We start from the raw sequence: 21683 nt of genomic DNA on the forward strand, positions 1-21683 counted from the left end.
TATACAATAGCAAATAATACATACTGCAGCAAACATTAGCTATACATACAGTATGAAACATAGTAATGAACAGATATACCAAAATATAGCTAGAGGCTAGGAATAAAGGCAGGGTGTATATACAGATAGTACTAAGCTCAAAAGGATACTGTTCTAAACTCATATACCTAAATCGTATATACAAATATTGCACTAAACTCAAGCAGATATAAAGCAGAAACTCCACATGAAGGTAAAACAAGCTAGAAGGGCTAATGTGATGGAAGGGGAAGATAGAGAAGTAAGAGACTGAGTGAGTAGTACACGTGGTAGTGAGAGGAAGCTAGGTGTAAGTCAGTTGGATATGTATTTGGAGTTGAGAAGAAGTGAGGTAGTTAAACATGTTATAACAGGTTTGAGAGATTGAGTGAGGAGGGAAGGAGAGGTTAAAGGGTGAGTCAGAGCCTGCAGAGGAAGGAATGCAATGATCTGATGCTGTGAGGCAGGGTGGTTAGGGAAGGAGTGAGGAAGGGGAGGTAAAAGGAGGGTTACTAGTCAGGATTGGTGCATGGGCATAACCAGAGACTTTTTAAGTTAGTTTTTAGTGCAGTCGTGAAGGGATTGAATGAAGGTAGTGTGGTTAGAGAGGGGCGAGATTGTTCCATAATCTGGATATGATGCAGAAGAATAGCACTTATCCTGCTGAGATCTTGGGTTTGGTGACTAGAAGTAGACTGTTGCTGCTGGACCGTAGTGGTCTAGTGGAGCTGTAGGGCTGGAGAAGGTTTTGAAAGGATGGGACTTTAAAAGGATGGTTTACTAACTTGTGGGTGAGAGAGAGTTGATTCAGGTGAAGAAGTTGAGGGAGTTCAAGCCAGTTAAGTTCTCTAAGTGAGATACAGTGGTGGCTGTGATAAGATGCACCAGTGGCAAACTTAGCAATTTTATTGTAGCAAGCCTTGAGCTTGTTTAGGTCTGTTTGTCTAAGGTAGGTAAGCATAGGAGAGGCATAGAGTAAAGTGGAGATTAGGTGAGAATTGGCTGCAGAAATTCTGGCTGTCTTGGTGAGGAATTGTTTGGTTCTGTACAAGCACCTAGCTTTTTGTGAACCTTTTTTATGGTAAGAGAAATGTGAGTGCCAAATCTGAGATTGTTATCAGTCTCAACACCAAGTAGTTTGGTGTGTTCTATTGGGGAGATGTCAGTATTGTCTTTGGCTAGAATATTAAAGTGGGGGATAATTGGGCTAGATTTAGTGGGTTGGAAGATAAGGAGATTGTTTAGTCTTGCTCGGGTTGAGTAATAACTGGGCATTAGATAGCCAGTTTTTTACAGATGAAAAGGCTTCCTGTGTGATCTTGTGAAGTTCAGCTATAGCTGGAGTTGAGCAGATGAGGGTGGAGTCATCTGTATAGTGTGCAAGAGAAGCATTCTTTGTGGCTATGAATAGATCATTGGTGAAGAGTAAGAATAGTAGGGTACCAAGGATGGAGCCTTGGGGAACATTGAGTGTTACAGGAAGTCAAGGAGATAGGTCATTATGCCAGACAACTGATTGTTGGCAGACAGTGAGCTGTGAAACCAATCAGTATCTGATTGGGAAAAGGATTGGTTAGTGAGAACAGAGATTAGTAGTTTGTGTGAGACCATGTCAAAAGCCTTGGATAGATCCAGAAATATAGCAGAGGAGAACAGGCCATTATTTTTATGATGAAGGATAGCATTAGTGAAAGAGAGCAAGGCAGTAGTAGTGCTGTGGTATGGCCTGAAGTCATGCTGGGTGCTGGAGAGGAGATTATTAGCTAAGAGGTAGTCTACGACTTATCTCCAGCTGACACAAGCATCCTTCAAAAGGGTCTCACAGAGACGGATGCTTGGTTGCAGAGCCACAGCCTCAAGCTAAATGCTAAAAAGTGCATAGTCATCCCCTTTGGGAAAAACAAGGTGCCCACAAATTACCACATAGGTGGTAATCCATTAAGTACGGAAGAAGTAATTAGAGATTTGGGGACCAACGTAGATAGTAATCTCTCCTTTGATAATCAAGTTGCCAAAGTGGTTAGAAAGACCTTCTATATAGCCCACCTTATCATGAAAGGGTTCACATCTAGATCAAGAGAGGTCATTGTGCCCTCTACTCGTCACTCATCAGGCCCATAATTGAATACAATGCCCCTTTTGGGATGTACCTTACCTGACACCTCCAGCAACTGGAGAGACCCCAAAGGTACCTCACCAAGAGGACCATGGGCTACAAACAGATGTCTATGCAGCTCGAGTAAAGAAACTGCAGCTCTACTCAGTTGCTTACCAGCTACTCAGAGGCAATCTATGCCTGATGTACAAAGCCATGTCAAACCCAGAATTAATGGACATGCTCCACCTCAAAAAATCCAAGTCCCTTAGATCTACACGCTCCAGGAACCTAAACCTTAGCACAAAAATAAATAGGACATGCTGGAGGGACAGATTCAATTCCCAGAGGCTCCCCTCACTCTGGAATAGAATCCCAATTCATGTTAGACATAGCCCCTCGCTGACCCTCTTCAAGCGAAATTTGGACGCGTGGATGGGAAATCGCAAATTCACCCCTGGGATCTCTCCTGTGTCCCTGCTAGACAGAGGCACAGTAAACTAATCTTAAAAGGGTACCTTCTGTGACCTACTTTACAGAGGCAAAGTAGGCTAATCTAATAGGGAGGCGGAAGCCAAATACACTCTGGCTAGGCTTATAAATGCCCTAGGGCAGATAGCCTAGTATCTACCTATGAACTTATGAACCTAAGAATGGATGCAGTTCTCAAGTATCCTGGAAAGTGGAGAAAGGATAGCTATGGGGCGGTAATTGGAAAGTTCAGTGGAGGAGCCACATTTATGAAGGGGAATGATGTGTGATATTTTCTACAGTGTGGGGACACAGCTTTCTGATAAGGACTGATTAATTAAGATAGAGACTGAATAAGCTTCTGCTATTTTTAGGTATTCAGAGAGGAGATTGTCAGCTGCAAGTTTTGTAAGCTTAAGTTTCAATAGAAGTTTTTTTATATATAGGAGGTAGGTACTGATGAAAAAGAAAAGACTGTGGGCAGAGTATTTGGTTTTGATGTAGGGAGGGTGAGTAGAGGGTTGTGTTGTTCAGTCAAAGACAAAATGGTTTCAGTAAAGTGTTTATTGAATGAGTCAATAATGCTGCTGGAGGAAGGGGAAGTGGTAGGTGGGGAGGTGCCTACTTTACCTGGGTGGAGAATGGAGTTTATTGCAAATCAGAACTGCTTAGGGTTGTGATGGGAGGAGTTTAGGGCAGACTGATAATATTGAGTTTTATCCTCTTTTATTTGCTTTTTGACCTTGTTGCGCAACTCTAGGAATGGCTGTCTAGAGGAGGTGTGTTTTGTTAAGTCCCAGTACTCCCAGGCCTTATCTCTGATTTTCATTAGTGCCCTGGTGCTTTTTTGTAGCCAAGGGGAGTACTCTGTTTTGACACTGGCATTTCTTATGGAGGCATGTGTGTTTAGGATGTTTAGGAAGGTGCTACTGAAGAAGTTGATGGCTTCATCCAGATTGAGGTACTTTAGTAGTGTTCAATCACATTTTGAAGGGATGAGATGAAGGAGAGAGGGTTAAAGTTTACCCTATTTTGGATTTGCCTATAGATAATGGGTTTAGCACAAGGAATGTTGGAGTGTGGTCACTGAGGCTGTCTGGTAGACAGCCAGCTAAGTATGAGTGAGGGCCTTTATTGTCTAATATCCAGTTGAGACTAGTTTATTTGTTAGAGTTTTTATTTATCTGGATAGATGACTGTATTAGTTGGGAGAAACCATGAAAGTTTAGGTGCTGGGCTGGATGATTGTTACTACAATGCAGCCAGTTGATATTACAATCAGCTAGGATTATGGTTTCCTGGGGTAGGGAATAATTAGCCCAGTTAAGGAGGTTTTCCAGGGATGGAATGTTTTGGCCAGGTGGTAAGTAGCATCCTATGATGTTGATTGTTTTATTTGGGTTTAGTTTGAGGTTGGCATATAGGATTTCTTCATTTCCAATGTGGGGGGCTGACGTGTTTAGGATCTGGATGTTGAGGTGGTGTTTAAACATTATAGCCACACCACCTCCTTTCTTAGATAGTCTATCTACTCGAAGAATGTTATAACCTGTTGGGAGCATTTCCTTACTTTTGATGTGAGGTTTGAGCCAGGTTTCAGTCGGGATGAGAATATCAGGATAGTATAAGGCTATGTTCGTGTTTAGGTCATGGGTTTTATTAGTTATACTTCTGATATTTAGACACATGAACAGGAGGTCAGATGGCTTTCTGTTGGATGTTAGTTGTGAGAAGGAGCAGCTGTTAGGCTGATTTTTAGGTGAGGAGTTGGTAATGGTAGGACCAGGGTTAGGGTGGATATCACCACTGAGGGCTAATTTAGATAGGGCAGTAAACATAAGTTTATAAATATGGTAATTAACCTGCCATATGTTAGGGATATTTTTTGTTTGAATGTAACAGGTGACTGGTAGCATGGTGAGTGTATTGGGATAGAGATTGCGATGGTATGACAAGTGTAATTAGTAGGTGGGTGATGGATAGAAGAAAGAGTAAGAGTGCAGTGATAGTGGTGGGTTTGTCTATTATGGAGTTCTGGTAGGATGTAAGGTCTGCAAGCAGAGTGTAGGTAAGGAGTGTAAGCACATTAGGTAGCAGCATGACTGTGTCAGATGAGCAGTTATACTGGAAGTGGGTGGAGTACTGTGGGTGACAGAGGAGATAGATTACTAGTATTGTTCTGACTGGCTGCTAGTTATTGGGAGGGGTTAGTGCCTAGAATAAGTCTAGATGTAGTGGGCAGGTGGGATTAGGGGGCAGGGAGGTGTGTGAAGTGAGCCTGTGTGTAGCACGGGCGAATGGAGTGGGGCTTAAATCACCAGGTAAGTATCTGATAGCTTACCATTGAGCAGAATTCAACTGCTGATGAGCACTTGTGTCCTGATGACAGACTAATAATTTAAAGATGGCTCCATAAAAAGCAGGAATCTAATATAGACGTAGTATTGGGGGTGGGGGGTAGCAAAAAGGGTGTGAACCAGATGCAATGCAAAGAAACCAGCCAAATGAGAGAGGCAAGGAGTGGGAAACTATCAGTGAAGGCCTAAGAGGAGGTGAGTAGTAATACAAACTCAACTTGTAAACTTAAGGATAGACGAGACAGCAAAGTTTATTAAAGTTGGGAGTGTGTCTTTACATTGACTTGTTTATTAGTAGCCAGTTTGTCCACATATTAGAGTAGGGAGATATATTAGCAATGAAGGGGAATGTATAGAGATGCAAATAAACAGGTGGGGCTCAAGTGATACAAAACTAATGCAAACAGCACTGACAAGGCTGCTTGAGGGTTAAGTTTTAATTGCAGAGAATAGAAAGGACCTGAATTAAGTGTATGCTGTCTAATGCACAGTTAAGATTACTACACAAGCTGGGGGGGGGGGGGTCACAAGGCTCAAACAGTCAGTTTTATTAGCATTCTGAAAACTACTAAGTAACACAGCTAATGTTAAAGCTTCACTATCATAATGATAATCATAAGCAAAATAATGCTTAATCTTAGTAATGACAGTACTGGATGCTAAATTAGCAAGAAAGTCAATCTTAAACCAATTAAAGTAAGTGTCTGCTAATATCAAATAATGTTGACCATTCCACTCAAAAATATCAATGGCTACTGTCGACCAAGGTATTTCAGGAATCTGGTTTAGCTGAAGTGGTTCTTTCTGTTGATGTGACTTTGTACTATTACACACAGAACAAGATAAAAGTACTCTCGCGATGTCTAGTGACATAGAAGGCCAAAATACTAGACCTCTTCTCCTTCTTTTGGTAGAGTTGGTTCCTGGGTGACCATGATGAAAGATAGTAATGTAGTCATGTTGCAAGTACTTTGGAACAATCACTTTTGAAACTTTCATAATGATACCTTTGTCAGACAAAATCTTATTTCTGTATGGAAAATAAGGTTGCAATTATTGAGGTAAACTATATTGCTTTGACAGTCATCATTAATTGATAAAGTGGTTGAACCTTTGTAAAACTGGATCTGTGTCTGTGTGATCTCTTAGCTCATCAAGACATGTGGAGGAAACATTTCTCACTTCCATGACTTCAAAATCAAGGTTCTCACTCTCATGCGGTTCAGTGGTGTTTTGTGTGATCTGGACAATGTATCAGCAAAATAAAGAAGTTTTTCCTTTCTTAGGGATGAGAGTGAAATTATACTTTTGTAATCTCAATGTCATACGTTGCAATGTAGCTGGAGCTGAATGCATAGGCTTTCTTAACAGTGACTAGAGGTCAGTGGTCTTTTTTGATCTGGATAGGTCTACCATAAACATAATCATAGAATTTCGAACATACAAACACAATTGCCAAAAGCTCTTTCTTGATCTGAGCATACAGCATTTCAGTTTGGGTAAGAGTTCTCAATGCATAGGCAACAGGTTGACCAACTTGTAGAATGACTGCACCAAGACTAAATTTCGAAACATTACATGAAAGAGTAACTGGCTTGTGAACATCATAATATCTGAGAGTTGGACTAGAAATTCTGTTTCAGGATATCAAATGCTATTAGGTGTTGCTCTAACCAAGACCAGGATATACCTTTATGTGTCAGCTCTCTAAGTGGTGTTGAAAGTTGGCTCAAGTCTGGAATGAACTTGCCTAGATGGTTAACCATGCCAAGAAAACTTTGCATGGCTTGAACATTGCATGGAGCTGGCATCTCAAAAATGTCTGTTTGCTTTGAAGGGTCTGGTCATAGACCTGAACTAGTAAATAAATAGCTAACATAAGTAACCTCTTGTAGCCTGAATTTGTATTTCTGTGGATTGAGCTTAAGATTCACTTGAAGAGCTCTTTCCAGTACATTCTTGAGCTTTCTGTCATGCTCAGTTTCACCATTACCTCCTACTAGTATGTCATCTACTATAATAGCAGAATACCCAGAAAAAAGTTGCACCATTGCATGTTGAAAGACTTCCCTTGCAGAATTTATCCTAAATGACATTCTCTAAAATCTGTACCTGTAAGATGGAGAACTAAAAGTAGTGAGCAATGAAGATTTCTTGTCAAGCTGAATTTGCCAAAATGAACTCTTTGCATCTAAGACAGCAAAAAACTGTTGCATTTGGCATCACAGATGCAACTTCTTTGACCGTGTGCATTGGTTGATGAGGTCTTTTTAGTGCTTTGTTCAAATCTAATGGATCAATACATATTATGATGTCATCTAAGCTTTTCTTATGAGCTACCAGCATGGAAGATACTTATTCAGTTGGTTCTGCAACTTGACAAATCACACCTTGTCGCACCATTTTAAATAGCTTGGCTCTGTTCTGCATGGCTATTGGAACTTTTCAAGCTGTCCTGACAACTGGGCTGACATCTGGATCTAATTTCATGGAGTATACAACTCGAAGCTTCCCTAGTTTGTCTTCAAAAAGATCAGCATAGGTAGAAAAAATTTACTGGGTGAAATTAGAGTAGTGGTCTTTTAAGCTAACTTAATGGACTTCCTTATTAAATGAAAGCAGTCCCATTTTCAAACTGTCTCTGAGCCCTAATAATGACTAGATGTGCCTTTTGATCACATAAAATAACAAGTCATAATGTTGCCCAGCAGAATAACATGAAAGCACTACTGAAACTTCAGTTTGAATTTCTTCCCCACCATAAGCAACAAACTTCACACACCTTGCCAAATCATGGCTTTTGCCAGGACACACTGTAGCAAAAGTTTCTTAAGACATAACATTGCATTTGGAACCTGTGTCAACTTTGAGTTTTATGGGTTTTCCATTTATCCAAACAATACAAAATATTTCATCCTTTGCCCTTAAATCTGCCTCATTGACTGTTTCATGAAGCACTGACACACCATCAACATAAAGAATAGGATTGCAGCTTTCCTGTTGATCAACTCTTTTCTTTAAAATGTTCCCTTTTAATGAAAGAATGTGGGCCTTTTGATTTATAAAACCTTTTGAAATGATTCCACTTATTGAATTTCTGGCACTGCTGGCCAAAATATGAACATGTCTTCCTTTTAGATTCACGATTTCCACCACAGTTATGACAGCTGGCAATGAAACTAGGCTGTGGCCCATGCTTTGAGTTTGCTGACTCACTCTTATGCTTCACTGAGACTGTGTTAACTCAGAAATTTGCTGGAAAGCTCTGGGGTTTACCAGTGAGTCCTGCAGGGGCTACAGTTGCTGACATGTGCTTGGGCCTGTTTCTTTTAACCACATGCTGCATACTATGAACATGAGCTTTGTCACTGTGCCTTCTAGAGCTATTCTCATTTGTAAACATATTTGTGTGCTTCTCTGTGAGCACTTATATTTGGCAAATCTCAATGGCCTTATTCGAAGTTAAATCACTGTCACAAAGCAAGATCTTTCTCACAGCATCATCTTTAATACAACACACAAGTCTGTCTTTTATCAACTTAGCCCTTAAATCACCAAATCTGCATGTTTTAGCCTTGTTTATCAAGTCAGTTATATATGCTGCAAATTTTCACCAGGCTTTTAATCCCTTATATAAAATTAGTGCCTTTCCATTTAAAAATTTGTCTTGAGGTTACACATTTCTCTAAATTTACATTTTAAGCACTCAGGATCCTCTCTTGTCTCAGCCAGTACAACAATATGATGGTTTTCCCCCTGGCCTGTATAGATCACAGGTGCATACACAACATTCTCTTTCTATGGCTTCCGACCCAGCTAAATTAAGTGGAATAAATGCCTTTGTACAGTTATCTTTATTAGAAAATGCAGACTATATGATAATGTCATACTCTTGCTTAAACACTCTCCAGTTTTCTGCAATGTTATTGTCAAATACAAGTGCACTGGGTTTTCAGATTCCATCAGCCATGCCCACAAGCTATGCACAAACACAATGAAAATATGCCCCTTGTAATTATGTATGAGCAAACAGTTGTGAGCTTGTGTTAACATTCAAATGCACAATAAACTCTTCAAAATACTGTACATTTTATAAAATATGCTCTGTAATGGCTGTATTTTGTGAAATAACTTTACTGTGATACTGCACAAACATACAAATACTTTTTACATGTCTGATAACTCTGATATCTTTAATTAGTAGAAAAAATACATGCTTAGTGAAAATGCAGTTGTTTCCTCTTATTTTATTTGTTTTATGCAAGTCAGACTTTATTTCAAATAACTTCCATAGTAATTTGAATATTTTTATCAATATTAGACATATTGGTTTATTCAAATGTTGTTTAGAGCATTCTGCACACCTCATTTCATATTTTGTGAATGAGAAATAGTGTGAGCAAATTTTAACATTTGAAATTAATTTCTGACACACTTTGCAAATTATGCATACAGCAAGGATGATCCACTCCTTTATATTTTTCCAATGCCAACTGGGTGCCTCTCAGACTTAGGCAACAAATAGTTTTGGCCATTCTTCTTCTAACATTATGTCCCTTTAAACATGCCGCTTCTGACACCATGTCTCACGTCCCTCTCTAACATAGAAGACATGCAGGTGAGGTATATCATTTAGATGCTTTAATACATAGAAACACATCAGGATGGATAGCAGCAACATAAAATATAAACAAACTGATTAACAGACAAAGCTTACAGACATAGATGCTTATATTGCAACAGCTTACAACAAAATGGCATTCAGGCTTGCACGTGCTCGATATTTATACACTTGTGCAAGCCCTTGGATAGCTTCTTAAAGATACATACACACACATAGTTATTAAGTTTATTAGTAACATTTTTTTTAAATAATTGTCAATTTTGTAATCATCAGGATTATTATTTTTATCTTTATGTAGATCCTTATGGAATTTTTTAAAAATATTAAACATTTCCTCTATATCTGAAGTAAGCTCATTAGTGTGAGGATTTCGGATATTATTGGCTTGTGCCTTTTTGCTTAACATCTTACATCTGTTAGCTAATCTACGCAGATTTTTTTGAAGTCATCACATAACTGTACAATTTTATTTTTTCTAAAGCTATCTCCACTTTATGTGTTAAAACATTTTGATATTTTGTCATTATTTTTAATGACTTTAAGAATATCTAATTTCTTTACTCAGGCCTTGCTTTGTGTATTCCATCTTGTATTTCTAACAACTCTTTACCCCACTCTTTCATTTTATTACTAGCCCAACTTCCCATTCTATCTTTAATAAACATTTTTAGGAATCCCATAGTATGAGGCTAATAACTTGAACATTATCATTAAAAGTTAAAAAATTCTCAGTTTGCTCCTTAAGGTAACTCTTAAACTCTTTTAATTTCATCAAACATACTGGGGTTCTATAAATCTCAAATTTCTGTATAGCCATTACTATATTAACCCTTAGTGCATTATGGTCAGCTAAAGGACAAGGAATAGTTTTAAAATAATTCACTTTATTAAGTAAATCGATAGAGGTATAAATCCTATCAGTTCTAGTGTGTGTCCCATGCACATACGAATAATGATTGAAGAACATTGACTTATCTTCTGCTTTTGTAAATCAACTAAATTATTATTACTAATACACCTAAGTGCTTTAGCTGATGCCAGTATTTTAACTTTCTTCTGTTTATTTCTATCTTCTATGCAAGATATGCAGTTAAAATCCCCTGTTAAAATTAAACTACCCTTCCAATGACTTGGTAGTAAGTTTAAGTGTTCTTTAAACACTCTTGCACCTATTCCAGGGATCCAGCAAAAATTAGCTAATGTATAGAGTTTGCCATTACATGTAATTATTATAGAGGTGCACATTCCTTTGGGATCATTAATAGATTCCATGACTTTAGGCATTATAGTGGATATTCTCCAAAGTATTGTAGCTCCTCTCCTCTTTTGTTAATAGAAGTAGATGATAACTCCTCATAACCTAAGTTATTTAAATATCGTACATTTTTATCTATCAAGTGGGTTCCTTTTAAGAATATAATGTCTCCTCTATCTAGTTCTAGATATCTCGTTAATGATTTCCTTTTGCTGCCATTATTTTTCCCATTACATTAATAGATAACAGATTAAACTATCCCTACTATGTATTTAAAGAGATTTCATTTAAAAGATTATATGACACATTTATACACTATATTAATTTAATTATATATATAATGTATTCCTCTGACACTATCGTAACATTCCAGATATTTTTGAAGTTTTTCTTTCTACAAACTAAACTACTTAAACTCAAACATAACAAAAACAAAGACAAGTCTACAACTATAACTGTATATATTGCTAATAAAACACAATCTGTCATGGATACCAAAGTTCCTAGTTTACCTACTGTGTAGTCAAACTACTATACTATCGCTCTGCCTACCAACACCTAAACATTCATGAAAAAACTATCCAAAAGCTACCAACTTACAAATAATTAATATAATATTATATATATAGGTCAAAACAACAAGAGACTATTCATTTTGTAATATATTTTGCCATTTAAATCTATTCCCTCCATTTCTAGATAAAAGTTTAATGATCTTCTTCTATTAATCACAAATATTAGATAATACAACAAATAGTATATTATATACCTATTTATATAATTGCAGTATAAATTTCCCAATAAATATTCCTAAATTATTTGTTCATTCAACATTATTATAAGTAGACATCTAAATAAATTAAGCATAACAGAGTGGGACCTGAAGAGATCTGTAAACTTACAAGTGACAGGTAATGTTATCCTACTAAATTATAATACAAAAGAGAAATCAATTTGCATATACATTTATTATGTCAAAAGACACACACACATTTTATAGCTCTGACAAAAATGTCTTAATTTGTTTTTAAAATACAAGTGCTTATATATAGAGTTTCTGTAACACTTGTAACATAATATAAAACTATTTAAAAATCCTGTAGCTTATTAAACCACTTCATAAAAATATGTACATTACTGGGCTCAAAGGGAATGTCTTACTATTTCTATGGCATCAAAACATTTGCAGTCTATATTGTTCATAGGTTCATAGTTAGGTACTAGGCTATTGGCCCTAGGGCCTATATCAGCCTAGCCAAAAAGGTACCCTGGCTTTTGCCACCCAAGAAAATTATTTTCTTGTGCCCATGTTGAGCAGAGCCAAAAGGTGATCCCTGGGGTGAATTTCCTATTTCCCATCCAATCATCAGGATTTTTCTTGAAGAGCACTAATGAGGAGCTTTGTTAAATATAGATAGGTAGTTTGTTCCAGAGTATAGGAAGTCTCTGGGACAGGAATCTGTATTCAATATTCTGTATTAAAAAGTTACAAAGTGTTCACTTCAAATCTCATTCTCCCTTCCCAGATTCAAACATATTGAAAAATCTATGTTACTCTCTATCAAAATGGATGTACTGTTTGAGAAATAAAACCCTCACGTTTCAGCTTAAACTTATGAAATTAGTTATTTCAGGTAGTCTTAGTGAATCGAATAACATGCAACATATAAAAAGCTTCAAAGTACACATGCCCAAGCTTCAAATTTCAGATTATTTGCAAATTTTTTATATGATTTTCTATGTTAATTATATGAGATCCTATACCTTCATATTTCTGTCATATGCAGGTATATATAATAAACATCTTTCTTAAAAGCAGTTTATTTAAATATTTTTTCTGTCTTATTTTCCCACTAGTAGTCTACCTTATTCTATACATCTTGTATTTCTAAAATCTCCCATCAAAGAGTTATTTAGCCATCAGCTTTCTATTAAAGATTATAGTATGTGTACATATTTCATAATATACTGACATTGCTCTTTTGTTAATCCTTGTATGTAAGTATATTATTCATAAGATTTTCACTCTTATTAATTGTAGCATTGCAAGCAATCTTGACTATATGAAAGTATTCCTGCTTATTTAAGTTGAATGTGTGTTTTAGCCATTGTGAACTGCTATTCTGATCTAAGCTTTAAATGCTGACATCAGAATTAGACTACAGCATGTGAAAATGACATCTCACAGCACACAGTAGTTACTAATTTCCTCTGTAAATTTCTCATTTTTCGTAGTTCTTTTAAGCTTCTTTAATCAGTTACAAACATCTAACTTTACCTCTTTCAGTTAATATGTACAGTTACTATGTATAGTTAAAGTTAGTATCAATACTGCATAAGCTATTAACTTATAAAATGTAATCAAATGATATGTTATAACAACTCAGTATTAAACATTACTATAGTGTTATTTGAGTTGTCTCCTCACATGTATACTTGAGGAAAAAAATGAAAGTTCTTTTCTTCTTTCACAGACATTAGTGATGAACTTTGACTAGCTTTTCTTCAGGAAAGCTAAAGGGAGGAAGAATCCAGCATTCTGAAGAAAAGGAATATTCTTTTGTTCTCAAGTTTTCTCTCTAAGTGTCAGTTGTTTAATAAATGACATGTAAAAGGAATGTGTGCCACATGAACAAAGAAAACAAAACCACCAGCACCTTTAACAATTCTAATTAGCATATTACTTAGACTTGCCATTCAAGTAACCATAATGCACATACTAAGCAAAGCTGAACAAATAAAATGCAATTCTTAACTTATATAGCTTTAAAGTTACCAATTCTATTGTTTATAATATAATAACATTCTCTTACAGGAAGTATTTACCAGACATTTAGAAATATGCTTATGTGTTCACTGAAATGAAATATATTAAGCCTTTCATTGTAAATATAGTAAAACAGTAAAACTAGCCCTTTATATTCCACATCATAAAATATTTTAGTTTAAAATATAAATGCATACTTACATATATTTTGAAGCTTTAAGTCTAGTACAAACCTTTTACTTAAATGGCAAATTTATTGTTTCAGAAAAGAATAGTCCTGAAATCAGAGAATAAGGGTCACTTGTTTTTAGGCTTTTCAGTTTTATAAACAGCTTTCCAAGAATTCAGCTCACTCTTTCTTTTCAAGAATATACTGCTCTACTCCATTCCCTCGGTCTTACTAAAGATTTTATTTCTGTTAACAAAAGTGGATGCCTCCTCCAACATGTTACATATTTTGGTTTCTTCATAAATGGATAAATTGACCTTTGCAGGAAACACCAACATGGTTTATTGTTCTTATTAAATTCCTTGATCAGTGGAAAACAGGTTTATCTTTTACTCATTACTGGAAAAATAATTGTCAAATCTGACTATATGTTCATCTATTTTAATAGGTGGGCTGGACCTTGCTGATTCTAATATTTGATCTTTTTTTCTAAGCTAGACATCAACTTAACTATAATTGAATGTGGTTGTGAGTTTTCCTTCTTAGGAGGTGTTCTTAGGAATGTATGCGCTTTTTCAATTCCAAAAGATACATTTTCAAGTAGATTTATTGTTTTATGTAGCCAGGTATTTAAGTTTATTATATTGTCTTCCTCATACTTTTCAAGTAAAGTATATATTCTAATGTTATTTTTTCTCAGTCTAGTTTCTAAAGCACTGTTTTTTTTTTCATGAGCCAGCTATTTTGTTTTAACAGAAATTCAGTCTGAAACTCGCCTTTAGTTATTATTCCTTCATGATCATTTAAAGACTTACTGATGATTTGTGCACCTTGTTGTTTCCTAAGAATTTCAAAATGTTCCATCCTCTTTCTGATCTCTTCTTTGAAACTTTCTAGTATGGTATCCAGTTTGTCTATTTTTTAATTGTACATCCTGCATACTGGATACTATTGACTGGATGTACTTTTAACAGAAGAATCCAGAGTACCATTTCTTGAGTTACTCATGTTGAAGTCTCTTTTCTCCCTTAATCAAGCAGTTGAAATTTTGACAGAAAAAATACAGCTTTTGAATAATTTCAAGCTATAAATAATTTATCTGACTATTAGTAAATAAAACTAGCTAACAAGTATCACAGTATTTTATTTTTTTACTTTTTCTGTCAGAGAAAAGTTTTCCATCACAGAGCTTACATCAGCTGCTGCTATCAGTTAGCCATCTTGATCAAGCCCCCAGAATGTGAGTTTAGCCTTGATAATCTACTGAAAATTATACACAAACACTAAGCACACTGCAGTTTATGACAGTGTACATACCGCACTTGACAACTGTGTCACAATTGTTAGTTAAGTGAAGGAATATTTAGAACAAGGATTTTTTTAACATTTATTCAGTATATTATGAGATTTAGAAGTATGATAAAATCTATTAGAAATCTACAATCACTTTATATTAATATCACTTATATTTCCCATTGACAATCTACATATTTTATGTACTATGTTCCATTATATTAGCTGTATTTGGCAATTTCAATATTTATAAGACATGGTACATTCAACAAATAAACCAGCTATGACTGAATGGGGCTGGTGTACAGAGCTATTGATTTTGAACAACAGCTTTTTTACCATCACAGATAGAATCTGGGGAATTATTGCTCTTATTATGTTAGCATTTGCTGACAGTTGCATTTGTGGTCATGAATGCATCTTCATTAAAAAGGCATTGAATTTCTTTGTACTATTATACCAAATAGGCTGAAATTAAACTATAAAAGTTAGTCGAAATGACAATGTATCTAACTTTGAAATCAAAGCTAGCTGGTTTTATTTATTTAGTTTTAGATGTGACATTGAGTGATAATGTGTTCACTTTTCATGAGCCAATATTTCACCAAACATAAAACAGTGAATTAATGTTGTTAAGTCCCTAGTTATTAAAGTTTTTGAAGCCAATGGAAAACTGAGGAAATGTATTAATCATATATATTCTAAACCTTTTCTGTTTAATTTTATTGATGATATAACTGTTTGGTAGGACTGTATTACAGAACTTTTATTAGCTGGAATTTATTGTTCTGTAGATTCCCATTTTGTACATTAGCATTACTGTGTAGAAAGATGATATTTATCATTAAATGAAAATGAAATAAGAGGCCAGTGAAAATAAATGCACAACTTTGCTGACAGAATACACCTTGTTATCCTGTAAAGACATATGGTGAAGTTAAACTTTTTAAGAACTTCAACTTATCTGGCAAGCAACAAGTTTGAAGCAATGGCACATAATCTCAAGATAGGTCTATGTCTTGCAGATATACTGGGGATATAAATGACAAAGCTGGGATTTACAACTGAGACAATATACAAAAAGTTAAGGTGAACAGGATGTACAGCTATACTTAACATTTAGCAGCTAACAATATCAGTGCAAGTAGAAATTATACAGACATGTTCAATGAAGTTATCCTTAGGTTGTTTACCAAACAAACTTCTAATATTAAAGTGTTATTCTGAGAAATGGGCAAATATAATTTGTGGTGGTCTTTTATTTGTTCATAAGAAGGAACCCAACAGTAAATGCAATAAAAGTGGAAGGTACACATTGATGTAAACAAAGTGTGGGAAGTGCAAATTTCCCACTCCCCACAGTACTGCAGTTTTGCTCAGGAAAAGCTGACTTTCAATCAGCTGTACTGTCTTTTGTACAGTTTGATGAAATAACTTTTGAATGTAAAGTCTGTATCCTATATGTGTGTGTGTGTGTGTGTGTGTGTGTGTGTGTGTGTGTGTGTGTGTGTGTGTGTGTATATATATATATATATATATATATATACACACACACACACACACACACACACACAAACACACATGTAAACAATGTTTTTTCTTCTTTTTTTTTTTTTGTTTGATTTTTTTTTTTTTTTTTTATCTTTTGAACATTGAACATCTGAATTGGATCATTTGGGGTTTGATGTTATGAGATTATGCTGAAATCTCGTACATCTATATATATATATATATATATATATATATATATATATATATATATTTATATATACACATACACACACCACATACACACACACACACACACACATACACACACACACACACACACACACACATGGATCTACTTCATTAAGTTGACTTACAAACTTACAACAATGTTGAAGTACAAAACATCAAGACCATAACATCTAGATGTCAAAAAGTTGAATATTCCTAAAATCGATATACTAAACATCGCAAGTACATAACATCAATAACACTGTTTCAGATGAGTCTTTGCAACACTATTCCCTTCTATCACATAAAACATTACATTCATGATTGCATACTCCAGATCATGCCTTTTTTTTATATTTTTGCAAGGGGGCTGTCCGCCTACAACACCTACAAATTTATTATACCAACTCCGAGATCACACTATAGTGGAAAACAGCTACATTTCCTGATTCCCACTGTACCACTATCTCAATAAGTTTCACACATGCACCTACTCTGTGCACAAAACACCTACACACATCCAACATACACACTTCCCCTCCTAGTCACTTGTCCCACCACTTTAACTACCACTGCTAGCATTTCTTCCAAGCTTAGAAATATTTTCTCAGAAATAAAAACTTCCTTACCCGTTTCTTACAAACTTTTACCAAAAAACCTCAAAAATCATCTTTCAACATTAAATGTTACCTCTGCCGTGTTTGTTTAGTACACTGCATAACTTATTAAAGTAGTACTACAAGATTTATACTCTACATCATTAGTATTTAACACACTCAATGTTACAACATTCAATGTTTTCGTTTTTCAGTGTTCTGGGAATTAAATGTTATGGTCTCAATGTTTTCAGATTCAATATTGCGGTAAGATGGCTCAATGAAGTATATATATATATATATATATATATATATATATATATATATATATATATATATATTACATATATATATATATATATATGTGTGTGTGTGTGTGTGTGTGTGTGTGTGTGTCTAAAACTATGCTTTCATTGATATTGTTTTATTTGCTCCATAGATAGATAGATAGATAGATAGATAGATAGATAGATAGATAGAGATATAGATATAAAGATATATACATATATATATATATAGAGAGAGAGAGAGAGAGAGAGAGGGAGAGAGAGAGAGAGAGAGAGAGAGAGAGAGAGAGGAGAGAGAGAGAGAGTTAGAGATAAGACCATGGTGTTTGTTTGATTAGACTAATTTTCTTAAGTAAACAAACAATGGTTCGTTGAACAAATATTTTGATCTGACAATGCAGCTGTTAAAATAACATTAGCTATAAACATGAGTCTATTTTACATTTGCATTTAAATTTTTAAATTTATTTGTTTACTGGGAATATATGACTGGGCAAGAAACCCATTTACAGTGGAGGCCCATGGAGAAAAGCCCCATTAAATTACATCTGTGCAACCTTACAGCGGTTGTTATTAATAAACATTACAGAAATAAGTAATAATCATAGAATTTTACATGTATTAGTAAACGTTTTGCGTGGTAGATTTTTTTTTTGCTTTATTATCTTTTACTCTTTTACTTATCGAGATTATCATCATCAGAAGACTGTTTTTAATGGATTATGACTACACATCTATTCCCTGTAAAGCTATTTAAAGCTGATTAAAGATAAAACAATCATATGTGGGTCCCATAATTTTTCTGAAGCAGTTACATTTAATTTCACAATGATTATGTTTATTATATTCATGTGAACAGAGATGAACAGTTTAGCTTGCTGTACCAGTTTGCAGAAAAATGAGAAATTGGTTAATCTTATAAAACATCAGTGCTTTTATGACACTTCTTATAAACTATGTGCTAGTGGTTGCGGATCCCAGCGGTGGTGCTAAGACTGTTCTATGAATGTTATATTATGTGTAGACCATGTTAGACAAGCTAGTCCGCTAATGTAAGGTAGTTAAGCTGTCGGGCTGTGGCAATGGGTATGAGTAACAACTGAGCAATCTGGTACACAGTATTATACGGCAAAGCTAATGTAGTTGAAATACTGAAGACTGAATTTGCGAATGTTGTAAACTACCACTGAGTGAAATGCTATTGGCATAATTGAGCTAATGGAATATAGAAAGTAATTTGCAAACACCATAAACTACCATTGAATGAAATGGTATCGGCATAATTCAGCTTATGGAATATAAAAGTAACTACATAGAGTGAATTCCCTGCTGCTCCTTGTTAAAAGACAGAATTATCTCAGGGCATAGAAGACAGAGAACTGTAACTGAATTGTATACTGTGGTTCTTCTGCATCTGATAGCCGATAACAGTAATGTGTAGCTAGTCGAACATAGTGTTATGTGTTGCAAGCATTCTCCATTTGTTCAGATCTGTTATACTGTCTGCTAATATCTAAAGGAAGACTTTTTCTTGTATTAATTAAGTGTTATCGCTAAGCCCTAATTAACCACACGTTTATAAGGTGAACTTGCCTCATCTGTCGGTTGTAAGCATTCTCATACTATTTAAATATTGTAGTATCGGCTAATACCTAACAGAAGACTGTTTTCTTGTGTTAACATAGTATTATAGCTGGGATCTAATTACCACACGCTTGTAAGGAGAATTTGCCTCATCCGTCAGTAAGCTATTAAGCCGCCAATGAACATGTGCTTGTTTTGTATAACATACCTTACACTTCCTTGAACAATGTAGAGCTTAACTGTGCTACTAAGCATAAATGTGTTATACTAATTGTAGCCTGTAGACTGACCTTGCTTTGTGATATATTCTAACATCCAGCTATATATTTCTCCTTTCTTCATTCCCAGGAACTCTTCACTTGTTTTCCTCTCTCCCTGCTTTGCCCACCCCTATTTGAAGACTTGTAATGCTAGGAGATTACTCAATTTGTGAACCTGAATTTAAAACCAGTCTACTTTCTGTAGTACTGACAAAGAACATAAGGTTGTTAACTAATAATAATTCTTTAGTCTTTATGTATATAACATTATATAGTGTCCCACTAGGGAATCAGCAGCACTGGCAATAGTCATTAAGGCCCCCTCTCCTACTTCTTGCAAAGTAACACTCAAATAGCTACAGACAAGAGATATTGTTTGCGTAAAACAATTGTTTTTTTTAGCACTCCTATCCTTTTGTGCTCCATGCCTACTCAGTCCTAACAGAACTCACAGACTGGCTCTGTGACTGAGGTCTGGCTAAGCCTCACTCCCCTCCTCTACCCTACCCCCATTCCCACCCACCCCAGTACAGCCAAATATATTTCTAACCCCATATCACCTGACCATCCCCAACACCAATCAGCTACAGATTCCCACCTACCCAAACCACACCCTCCACCCTCCTACCAAAGACTCTCACTATAACAAACCTCCCCTGCCCTATAATTATCACTCATAACTGTCATTAGTCAAACACTGCTTCAGCACTACAATGCAAACATCACTATCACTTCTCTTGCTAACTCTAGCCACCTTAGCTCACCTTATATCAACACAAACCAATTTACCTCTTCACAATACCTCCTACCATATTACACATAGTATACCATACTCCTTAACTCACATACATTTCCCCTATCTGACCCTCACTATTTAGAGATACTTATATACTACACCCATACATGATTTGCCTACTAAATGCATACACCAAATCACTACAAAATAAATCCTATATAGAAGTAGCTCACACCATTAAACACATTATACTATCCAGCATAAGGCTACTCATTTTGGGTGATATACATCCTAACCCAGGACCATATACTACCCTACCCTCCAATAGGCACAGATCTGACCTACTAATCATTCACATAAATATTTGTAGCATCTCTAACAAACTTGCCAATCTACACTCATTTATATCCCAACACTCCCCCGACATACTTGCCATAACTGAAACCTGGCTGAAACCCAGTATACTAAATGAGGAAATCCTGCCTCAAGGGTACAATACCTTAAGACTAGACAGAACAGGAAGGAAAGGAGGTAGAGTGGCAATTTTCTTTAAGAATACACTTAACCTTCAACCCCTACAACTCTCACTGCCAAAATTCCAAAATGCAGAAACCTTAGGCTCCATGCTAACTTTAAACAACACAAAGAGAATTAATATTATCTGCAGTTATATTCCTCCAGGAAACAACTCCCCAATAATTGAGGAAACCATCCAGTGGATCTCAAACAACCTTCCACAAGAGACTATTATACTAGGTGATCTAAATATCAACTGGTCAACCTGTAACTCCAACAATCTCACCAATCACATTAACCTTTTCGGATTTATGCAACTTATCCAGGAATCCACTAGCACAGATAAAAAAATCCCATAAACAATCTATTCTTCACTGGATACTAGTAAACTACCCCAAACCCAACATCTGGCTGCCTTCCAGATTTCCTCAGCGACCACCACCCCATCTTTCTCCTAAGGAAACATGCCGCTATTCCAAAACCCGTAACATACAGACAAGTTAGAGATGAGCGCAACTTAAATCCCCAGGATCTAAACACCATACTTAAACTATGTAACTGGAAACAACTTCTTTCCCTAGGACTAGACCAAACAGTTGACTACTTTAATTGTATGTTTATCAATGTCCTTAATACTATTGCACCCATCAGGAAAATTAGGGCAAAAACAAATTATTTTCCATGGCTTACCAGGGAAACTAGAGCCTTACTAAAATCTGGAGGCAAAGCCTAGAAACAATGGAAAAAAGACAGGTCCCCACAAAATAGGCAACTATATCAATTACTCAGGAATCAAGCCGAAAAACAAACAAATCTGGACAAGCAGAACTATTTCCTAGGACTACAAAATAAACACTCAAAACACCCCCAAAAGCTTTGGCAAGCCATCACCTCCCTCTTAAATCTTGGCAAAACAACCGCCCCCTCTCCTACCCA

The sequence above is a fragment of the Protopterus annectens genome, chromosome 12.part0 (genome assembly GCF_019279795.1).
Source record: "Protopterus annectens isolate FY-2018-M chromosome 12.part0, PAN1.0, whole genome shotgun sequence".
NCBI lineage: Eukaryota > Metazoa > Chordata > Ceratodontiformes > Protopteridae > Protopterus > Protopterus annectens.